Genomic DNA, 10,714 nt, shown 5'->3' with positions numbered 1-10,714 from the left:
ACCACATGGGTCAGGAGGCCCTGGGGATCAAAACCTGGACCCTCCATGTGGTAGATGGACGCTCTATCAGTTGAGCCATGTCTGCTTCCCAGAAAGTCAGTGTATTTATTTCACCCTTGCAACTGGAAACAGTGGTTCTTCCTGTAATTGTTTTACCTGTTTTTAGATCTTTCTACTAGGGAGTAGAGGGTGAGATTAAGGCAAAAATGGAGTTTTGGTTACAGTGTAGGCCTGCTGTGGCCCTGCTCCAGCCCCATGGAAATTAAGGATGAAACCATGGACATGATAGCTGGGAATCATGACTAAAAGTTGAGATTCAGACCAGACCCTGGATAATGTTTTGAAGCTGTATGGACCCCAGAAAATCATGCTCTTAAAGCTAGTCCATTCCTGCAGTTGTAAACCTATTGTAAGTAGGGTCTTTTGATTAGGTTACTTAAGTTAAGGCATAGCCCAAGATGGGTCTTAATTCTCTTACTGGCATCCTTTAGAAATGCATGAAAACAGAGAGAGAAAGAGAGAAAGAGAAAGCCATGGAAACAAGAAGCTGGAAACCACAAAAGCCAGAAGAGAAGCGAAAGACCAGCAGACACCTTGCTATGTGGCAGAGGAACTGAGGATCACCAACGGTCAGTCTTTGGGAAGAAAACATTGCCTTGATGATTCCTCGATTTGGACAAAACTGTGAGCTTGTATGTTAATAAATTGCCCTAAAAAAGCCAACCCATTTCTGGTTTTATTGTGAAGTCAACCAGCAAGGAGACAAGAATCAAGGTCAAGTCTATCTCCCCAGTCCAAGAACTAAGGAAGATTCATAGGATGGAGACCAAAGGAGGTGGGGACAGTGACAAGATTCAGATTGGTCTATTCTGATTGGTTATTTATAGAACTTTCTATAGGTGGTTGAAATAGGCCAGTGGGCTGCACCTTTTCTTTCTTCTGAGAGACCCCTCACATTTTATTCGCCTATGGCAACTCCTCATTTCCCTACTCTTGGTTCCAAAGAAGGTGGTTTTTCGTTCCTAGTGTCTCAGGGGTCATTTGGGGACAAGTGTGCCCACTCATGCTCTGGTCTCCTACTTACATCTGAGTTTGGCCGACTGTGAAGCAAGCTCAGAAAGAACTTCAGATATGGGAGAGGAAGAAATCCTGGTAAGCAAGGTTTTCTAATACGAAAATAATACAGATTCATTACATATATTTAAAGCTTTCCAGGCATACATAAAAGTAAAGAAGAAAACAAATACTTGTAAGCCCATTTTGCAGAGTCTACTTAATTATTTACTGCATTATCTTCTGTCCTTCCAGTCTTTCCTTAGACGTATTATAGTTTACAAAATTAGGATTGTACTTTCTATGTACTTCTCTATGCTGATTTTTCTTTATTGTAATATTATTTACATTTTCCATGCCATTAGTTTCTGAAAAAAATCTTTTAATGATTGTGTAATATTTTAGCAAGTGAATGGACTATAAGTTATTTAACTACTCCTTTATTTTTAGATACTATATTAGTCAGCCAAAGAGGTGCTGATGCAAAATACCAGAAATTGGTTGGCTTTTATAAAGGGTATTTATTTGGGGTAGGAGCTTATATGCTATAGAGCATAAATTATTTCCCTCACCAAAGTCTATTTCGAGCAAGATGGCTGCTGACATCTGTGAGGGTTCAGGATTCCTGGGTTCCTTCCTTCCTGGGGCTGGCTTCTCTTTCCTCTGTGAGCTTACTTGCTGGGGCTCCAGCTTAAGTCTTCAGCATCAAACTCCAACATCAAAATTCCAACTTCAGAAACCCCCAACTCTGTTCTTTGCCATGCCATGTCCTAATCATAATTCAATCGTGCCCAGGTACGGATCAGATTACAAACATAATCCAATATCTATTTTTGGAATTCATAACCATATCAAGCTGCCACAGATGCTAATACCAATTTTTTGTATAATTCTATAATATTGTACATATGCAACATTCTTTACAGTAGCATTGTGAGCCTTCTTAAATACTTTCATGGAACAAGATGATGTATGTGTCTGTGTTTGTAAACCAGTAAGTAAACAACAAATGTCACTATTTTCTCAGAATTTCCATTTTAGAAATCCAGTGAGGTCAGTGCTTACATTACTTAAATTACTTCTTGGCAATCAGTTTATGTCTTACACAGATGCACATATTTAATTTTCCTTCATGTTCCTTTGAGTCACAGTCCTACCTCCCTTATTTATCAATCTTCTTTGTGAACCCCATCTTTGCCACCCAACTCTCTGTGGGTAAGATTACTATAAATGTAGCCCTCCAGCCCAGCCAAGCACTGAACTCTGTCATCTCCCAGCCCAAGAACCAAACCTTGAGGCAATACAGAAAGGTAAAGGAGGGCGAGCAATGCAACTCTCCCAATAGTGATTGATGCAGGTGACCTGTAGAAGACACAACAGACATGTAGGGGCCCAGAAGTTCTCAGCAAGGGAAACGGACTTTGGCCCAGTGGTTAGGGCGTCCGTCTACCATATGGGAGGTCCACGGTTCAGATCCCGGGCCTCCTTGACCCGTGTGGAGCTGGCCATGTGCAGCGCTGATGCGCGCAAGGAGTGCCTTGCCACGCAAGGGTGTCCCCCGCGTGGGGGAGCCCCACGCGCAAGGAGTGCGCCCGTGAGGAAAGCCGCCCAGCGTGAAAAGAAAGAGCAGCCTGCCCAGGAATGGCGCCGCCCACACTTCCCGTGCCGCTGACAACAACGGAAGCAGACAAAGAAACAAGACGCAGCAAATAGACACCAAGAACAGACAACCAGAGGAGGGGGGGAAATTAAATAAATAAATAAAATCTTTAAAAAAAAAAAAAAAAAAAAAAAGAAGTTCTCAGCAATGTGGCCTTGGGTTTCCACTAGTATACAAACCCATCCTTTCTTTGTTCCCTCTTTACAGTCCACCTGATGTCCTACCTGGAAAAACTGCCTGGACGGGAGGACTTTTCAGGGATGTTGTAGATCTATGCGTAAAGAGAAACAACCTGGAAGAACCTTGAGAACATCCAGCTGAATGAGAGCAGCCAGACACCAAAGGGCAAATATCGCAAGCCTCCATTTCTATAAAATATCTAGAATAAGCAAATACACAGAGAAAGAAAGTGGATTACAGGTTACCAGGGGCTGTGGGGAGCAGGCCAGGAAGGAGTTATTGCTTAAAGGCTGTAGAGTTTCTGTTTGCAGCCGTGAAAAATTTTTGTTTTGGGGATGGAGAGTGGTGATTGTTGCACAACATTGTGCTTTGGTACAATTAAAGTTGTTAAAATGCCAACTTCTATTTTATGTGTTACCACAATGCAAGTAAAAAAAGAGAGTGTGAGAAAACATGCTGACATTACTGGGACTTCATTTCTATGGGAAGGGTGTGTGGGTGTGCTGGTGGGCATTTGCGTTCACCAGAGGCCCTGGAGGCCTTGGGACTTATTCTCTGTTTCTTTCCTCTCTACTATCCTATCTCTGTATCTTCACCTTCCCTCTTTGTTTTGTGGCTCTGGGGAAGTACCCTCCCTTTTCCAGAGCTAATTCTTCCACCCAAGCTCTAGACTCCACCATTGCCTAGTTCACCCCGAAGGTTGTCCCCTTCTTGCTTTCATCTTTAACAGTTCTCTTTCTGATTCTTCTTTTCCTTCAGCCAGTGATTGATAGAAGCGGTTTTTCCATCTCCAGAAACAGAACTCTCTATCTTGCCTTTTTCATTTATACTCATTCATCCATTCATACATATGTTTAATCACATGCATCACTAACAGCCTCCTCACCATCTTACTCCAGAAAGGTTGAACAAAGACAAAATGAAAATAGAAGAGAGAGACTGAATCGAGAAGTACAGTTAGTAAAATACATGCCAGAAATATCTTTATATTCACTAGAGGTGTTTGAAAGTTTGATTCCAGGCTAACTTGTAGGTAACTCGAAATGTAAGGCTTGATTAGGAACATGTTCACAAGGTTCATAAAGAAAAGCATAAGACGCTGGCTTAGGAGAAGACTGAATGTTCCTAGAACCGAGATTGGAGTAATTTCTCTGAAAATCATCATAAAGTGTACTTCGTGAACCTAATGCAGTCCTCAGAGCCTACAACTGACTTTGCAGGAAAAAAACAGCAGCTGTGATGCAAACAAAAGGTAGGAGAAGGATTGTGTTTTCCTGGACTGTGTTCTCCTGCCAGGCAACGTGGCTTGTTTTGGGTGAGGCAAAAAACCAAAACCAGAACCAAGACCAGAAAACAGAAGCAGTGAGGATATAACCCAAATTAATAGCTCATTTCTTTTCTTGCTATATCTGTAGTGACAGGATCCTTTGAAAGCTCTGCACTAACCTCTTAACTTTATCTGTGTTTTCTAAAAAGGAAAAGGAGAAGAATGGAAATAAAATATCAGTTTTTGGACAGCCACCATGCCTCAGTGTCCATCTTAGAATCTGGCCCTTGTGAGACACTTAGGGGACAGGCATTGTTTCATCTTTCAGAGAAGGCGATGGAAACTCAGGGAGGCTAAAGCGGCCCACTCACTGCCACTCAGTGAGGGAAAGAGCTGGCACTTGAATCCAAGTAGGTCCAGGCACAACAGTCTTTCTTTCTCTTTTCTCTCAAGAGGATAACGACCTCCTAGAAAAAACTGATACTGATAAAGCCATTCAAGTGTCCTTGGTGGTTTCGGCTGCCCCTGCCCCCAGTGTGTCTTCCCAGCACCGGGCGGCCGCTCATGCTCCTGAGCCAAGGCGCTGAGCAGGGGCTGCTGTTCGGCGCTGCTGCAGCGTCCTGGGCTTCTGTGTCGTCAGCCGCCCTCTTTCCTCTGGAAGCTCCGCTCTTTCACCCTCTCCTCTCTGAGATCCTCCTCCCAAGGGGAGTCCCCTCCACCCCATTCCCAGCACACGCTCAGGCCGGGCTCTAGATTTGTGATACTAAGCGGAGCTTTTATTTATTTCTTGTGATGTAGAATAATATGTGGTCACTAAAAATTATTATTTGGACCTACATTTAATGACAGAAAAAGATCACAACATATTGTTACATGTTACATGTTACAGAAGAACATGTAGGGCATAAAGAAAATATATATTCAGAGGAAAATGCCTGCCATATATACATTAAAACAGTAACAGTATTATCTCTATGAGGAATGAGGAGAGATTTTTCTTCTGTTTTGTTTGCCTAAATATTCTAGTTTTTCTACAATGACTGCAAATTACTGATAAAATTTTTTAAAAAATTGAGACTGCCCAGGGGAAAAGAGCTTGACCTTTCCTGAAAAAGTTAAATATAGAATTGCCATATGACCTGGCAATTCCACAACTGGGTGTGCGTCCAAAAGAATTGAAAATGGGTGTTCAAGAAAAAACTTCTACTCAAATGTTCATAGTAGCAGTATTCACAAAAGCCAAAATTGGAAACAATCCAAATATCTATCAACTGATAAAGAAAATGTGGTATGTCCAATACAGTGGAATATTAATCAGTAGTAAAAGAAATGGAGTTCTAATACATGCTACAACATGGATGATCCTGGAAAACATAATGATCGATGAAAGAAGTGAGTTCTATGTTCAAAACAGACAAGTTTTCCTTTTTTCAAAAATTATATTTTTCACAAGTTAAGAAAGGGATTGAAGAGTAATATTGATTGAAATAAGCCCAGCACAAAAGGACAAATAGTTATGGTCTCACGTGAAATAACTAGAATATATAAATTCATAGAGACAGAAGGTAGATTACAAGGTTAATGTTTACTGAATACATAGTGTCTGCTTGGGGTGATGGAAAAGTTTTGGTAACAGATGGTCTTGATGGTAGCACAACATTGTGAATGTAATTACTACCACTGAAATGTACACTTGAAAATGGTTAAAATGGGAAAGTTACGCTGTGTATTACTACAATAAAATTTTTAAAAAAGAAAAGAAAAAAGAGTAAAGAAACAGTAAAAACAAATGGCAGATAAGGAACTCTCACCTTAAAAGTCAACAAAAAGCAAATAAAAAATTAGAACAACTATATCCTTGCATATTCTAAAATCTTTAGTAAGTGATCTCTTCTGTAAGCAAATGGTTAGAGAAACAAAGGCTCAGGGAAAATCTAGTGAAACAACAGAAGATGAAATATGTCAGATGAAATATATGTTAGTCAGCCAAAGGGGTGCTGATGCAAAATACCAGAAATTGCTTGGTTTTTATATGGGGTATTTATCTGGGGTAGTTGCTTACAGATACCGGGCCATAAAGCCTAAGTTACTTCCCTCACCAAAGTCTATTTCCACGTGTTGGAGCAAGATGGCTGGCGACATCTGTGAGGGTTCAGGTTTCCTGGGTTCCTCCCTTCCAAGGTCTTGCTTCTCTCTGGGTTCAGGGTTCCTGTCTTCTTGGGGCTTACTTCTCTTTCCTCTGTGTGCTTACTTTCCGGGGCTCCAGCTTAAGACTTCAACATCAAACTCCAACATCAAAATTCCAACATTAAGAACCTCAACTCTGCCCTTGGCTTGGCTTTTGTCTGTGAGTCCCCACCCACCAAAGGGTAGGGACTCAATGCCTTACTGGCACAAGAGGTTTACATAATTACTTAATCAAGTAAACCTATGAATCCAATATAATTTAAGATGCCCAGGGGAGATCAGTTTACAAACATAATCCAATATTTCTTTCTGGAATTCATCAATAATATCAAACTGCTACAACTTGTATAAAACGTCAAAGAATAAACTATAACAATTAACAAATGGAGGGAAACCCCCCCCCACTGAATTGTATACTTAAATAGTACGGCATGACAATTATATCTCCATAAAGCTGTTTTTGAAAAAAGAAAGACGTATTTAGAGGATAAATCAGCAGGATTTGGGGTTAATTCAATGTGGAAGATAATGGATTTAGGAGTTATATTAATTTTTATTGCCATTACGAGCTCCAGTTACCTGTTCATATGGCCATGTAGGAATGGTATTTTGTTTTCTGGGGAATCTAACTCATCCTCTTGCTTTGCAATATTGAGTCTATGGAACAAGACAGAAATTTCAAACGGATGGCTTGAGAAACGCTTGCCAAACGACTTGTAAAATAGCAAACAGGAATGAAAGGGTTCTGAGGGCTGACTCCTCAGAGGTGGGTTGCTGTAACCTGGAGGTTTCAGGGGAATTAGAGCATCCAACCTTGTGATCTTTGCTTCTCATTGATTTTATTTATTCCGCTTATTTCACCTTCTGTGTATCCCTTTGTGTGTTCTTGCTCAAGTTTCTGCTTCCCCTCTGGCCCTGAAAGTACCAGGGTATTTTCAGCACACAGTTTCACACCCGGAGCTCCCTATTCTTGGATCTCAGGTTTCATAAAAGTGAACTGACTTGTTTAAAGTAAAAGATCACGCCCCAGGCCCAAATGATCTCGTAATTCACTGTGACACATTTTGGATCTTTATTTTCAGTGGGACAACAACAACTGCAGAAGCAAGTATTTGGTTTACAAAGGTGGAAAAATAATTGGCTTGACAGCCTCAAAGTTAGGTGTGAAAAATTAAGAACAAGATGTATGCTTTCTTAGTTGATCACATCAGTGGCCTGGCATACAGGTGTCTTAGTTTCATAGGGCTATTATAATAAAGACTCACAGATGCGTTGACTTGACAAGCAGAACTGTATTGTTCTCATGGTTCTAGAAGTCTGAAATCAAGGCGTCCTAAATCCAGCAGTTGGCAGGGCCATGCTTCCTCTTAAGGGAAGAACCCGCCCATGCCTCTCCTGGCTTCTGGTGGCCGGTGGGCAGTCCATGGCATTCCTTGAGCGGTGGCAGCACAAGTTTTTCTCTGCCTCTGTCTCACGTTCTCTGTCTCTCTGGGTCAAAATTTCTTCTGCTCACAAGGACCCGGTCATGTTGGATTAGGGCCCCCCACCCCAATTTGGCCTCACTTTAATAGCATCTTCAAAGATCCTATTTACAAACAAGCTCTCATTTAGGGGGCCCAGGGTTAGGACTTGAACACGTCTTTTGGGGTGACCCAATTCAATTCACAACAATGGGGGTTTTAATTTTACTCTTGGCGTGAACACAGCAGAGAAATAGCTGAGAGCTGGCGCCCTGGCCTCGGGAAGTAGGAAGACTGGTTGGAATCCCAACTCAACCATTCAGTACGAGGTGGTGGGAAATCCCTGAGACACTCCAGCGCTCGGTTTTCTGCCGAGGGGGTGAACAGCACCATTGCTGTGAGGAGGATTAGAATAATTAATGCGAAGCCAAGTTTCGAAAAAGAAAGTTTCAATAAATAATGCTCATTGTCAAATGCTGAGCTAAACATCAGTTTCAAGAATATTCTGCCTTTTGTTAGAACCATTTGTGGATTTGTTGCTTCATAGGGAGGAAAGTCCTAACCCCAAACCTAATTTGGGAGTTATGAAAGCATGAATACAGAATCCACATTTATGAAAAACTCATGCAGACGACTTGCTGCAATAATTGCCAGCACGTAGCTGTTAGCAGTCAGATGTTTGGGAAGCCCCCGTGAGGGGCTGACAACATCCAGGAGAGACCCTGGACTTCTGCAGGTCTCTTAAATACCTTGCCTCCCCAGGAAAGTAATTTTCCCCTGTCAAGCAGTCACTGCCACGCCTTCTTGTTTTCTGTATGGGAGGTCGTATTCTTCTCTGGATTGCCAAACCACCTCCTGTGCTTAATTTTTCAGCCAAATTACAGCTTTGCTCCCTTTCTCCCATCCAAGTAAAAATGGAGAAGACGGAGTCTGTTGAGAAAAGCTGATTAACTGAGGGTAAGGAAGGCCTCAAGCTTGGCACTGCCATGGGTTCCCTGTGTCTTAATAAGTGTTTGCATCTTGAAATGAATGATCAAATATGCATTCTCCCTGACAGAATTCTCGGGGAGAGCAAGGATGACAGCGAAGTTACCAGAGAGCCAACAGTTCAGTCTTGTTAAAGTGAAGTCAGTTTATTCAAAATGGTACAAAGTCCAGACAAGTGGTAATCCACCCCCTCCAGGCAAAGAGTTCACTTTCATCCATAATTTCCCCCCTCCCCCCCACATCCTTGCACTTCAGGTGTTATACTTTAGGAACCAGTAGGGCTAAAGAACACAGGAATAGTGAGGAGTTGGAATTATACAATTGTAGCCTTTTAATTCTGAGGTTGTTTTACAAGCAAAACACCCAGACTCACTTCTTCTGTGTCGTTTTGTGCTTTGTGTGAGGGCAGGTGGGAGCAGGCTGTGGAGACGAGGGCAGGTCACCCAGGAGCACGCTGAGGAGACAGGGGCAGGTGGGAGCAGGCTGTGAAGACGAAGGCAGGTGGGAGCAGGCTGTGAAGACGGGGGCAGGTGGGAGCAGGCTGAGGAGACGGGTGCAGGTGGGAGCAGGCTGAGGAGACGAGGGCAGGTGGGAGCAGGCTGTGAAGACAGGGGCAGGTGGGAGCAGGCTGTGGAGACGAGGGCAGGTCACCCAGGAGCACGCTGAGGAGACGGGGTCAGGTGGGAGCAGGCTGAGGAGACGGGGGCAAGTGGAGCAGGCTGTGGAGACGGGGACAGGTTGGAGCAGGCTGAGGAGACGGGGGCAGGTAGGAGCAGGCTGAGGAGATGGGGGCAGGTGGAGCAGGCTGTGGAGACGGGGGCAGGTGGGAGCAAGTTGAGGAGACAGGGGCAGGTGGGACCAGGCTGTGAAGACGGGGGCAGGTGGGACCAGGCTGTGAAGATGGGGGCAGGTGGGAGCAGGCTGTGAAGACGAGGGCAGGTGGGAGCAGGCTGAGGAGACCAGGGCAGGAGGGAGCAGGCTGTGAAGATGGGGGCAGGTGGGAGCAGGCTGAGGAGACGAGGGCAGGTAGGAGCAGGCTGAGGAGATGGGGGCAGGTGGAGCAGGCTGTGGAGACGGGGGCAGGTGGGAGCAAGTTGAGAAGACAGGGGCAGGTGGGACCAGGCTGTGAAGATGGGGGCAGGTGGGAGCAGGCTGTGGAGACGGGGGCAGGTGGAAGCAGGCTGAGGAGACGGGGGCAGGTGGGAGCAGGCTGTGAAGACGGGGGCAGGTGGGAGCAGGCTGAGGAGACGAGGGCAGGTGGGAGCAGGCTGAGGAGACGGGGGCAGGTGGGAGCAGGCTGTGGAGACGGGGGCAGGTGGGAGCAGGCTGTGGAGAGGGGGGCAGGTGGGAGCAGGCTGTGAAGACGAGGGCAGGTGGGAGCAGGCTGTGAAAACAGGGGCAGGTGGGAGCAGGCTGTGGAGATGGGGGCAGGTGGGAGCAGGCTGAGGAGACGAGGGCAGGTGGGAACAGGCTGTGAAGACAAGGGCAGGTGGGATCAGGCTGAGGAGATGAGGGTAGGTGGGAGCAGGCTGAGCAGACAAGGGCAGGTGGGAGCAGGCTGTGAAGACGGGGGCAGGTGGGAGCAGGCTGTGAAGGTGAGGATAGGTGACCCGTGAGCAGGCTGTGAAGACGAGGGCAGGTGGGAGCAGGCTGAGGAGACGAGGGCAGGTGGGAGCAGGCTGAGGAGACGAGGGCAGGTGGGAGCAGGCTGTGAAGACGAGGGCAGGTGGGATCAGGCTGAGGAGACGAGGGCAGGTGGGAGCAGGCTGAGGAGACGAGGGCAGGTGGGAGCAGGCTGTGAAGACGAGGGCAGGTGGGAGCAGGCTGTGGAGACGGGGGCAGGTGGGAGCAGGCTGTGGAGAGGGGGGCAGGTGGGAGCAGGCTGTGAAGACGAGGGCAGGTGGGAGCAGGCTGTGAAGA

The sequence above is a fragment of the Dasypus novemcinctus genome, chromosome 5, assembly GCF_030445035.2.
Source record: "Dasypus novemcinctus isolate mDasNov1 chromosome 5, mDasNov1.1.hap2, whole genome shotgun sequence".
Taxonomy (NCBI): domain Eukaryota; kingdom Metazoa; phylum Chordata; class Mammalia; order Cingulata; family Dasypodidae; genus Dasypus; species Dasypus novemcinctus.
The sequence above is the reverse complement of the archived record's forward strand: the minus strand, read 5'-3'. Positions refer to the sequence as shown.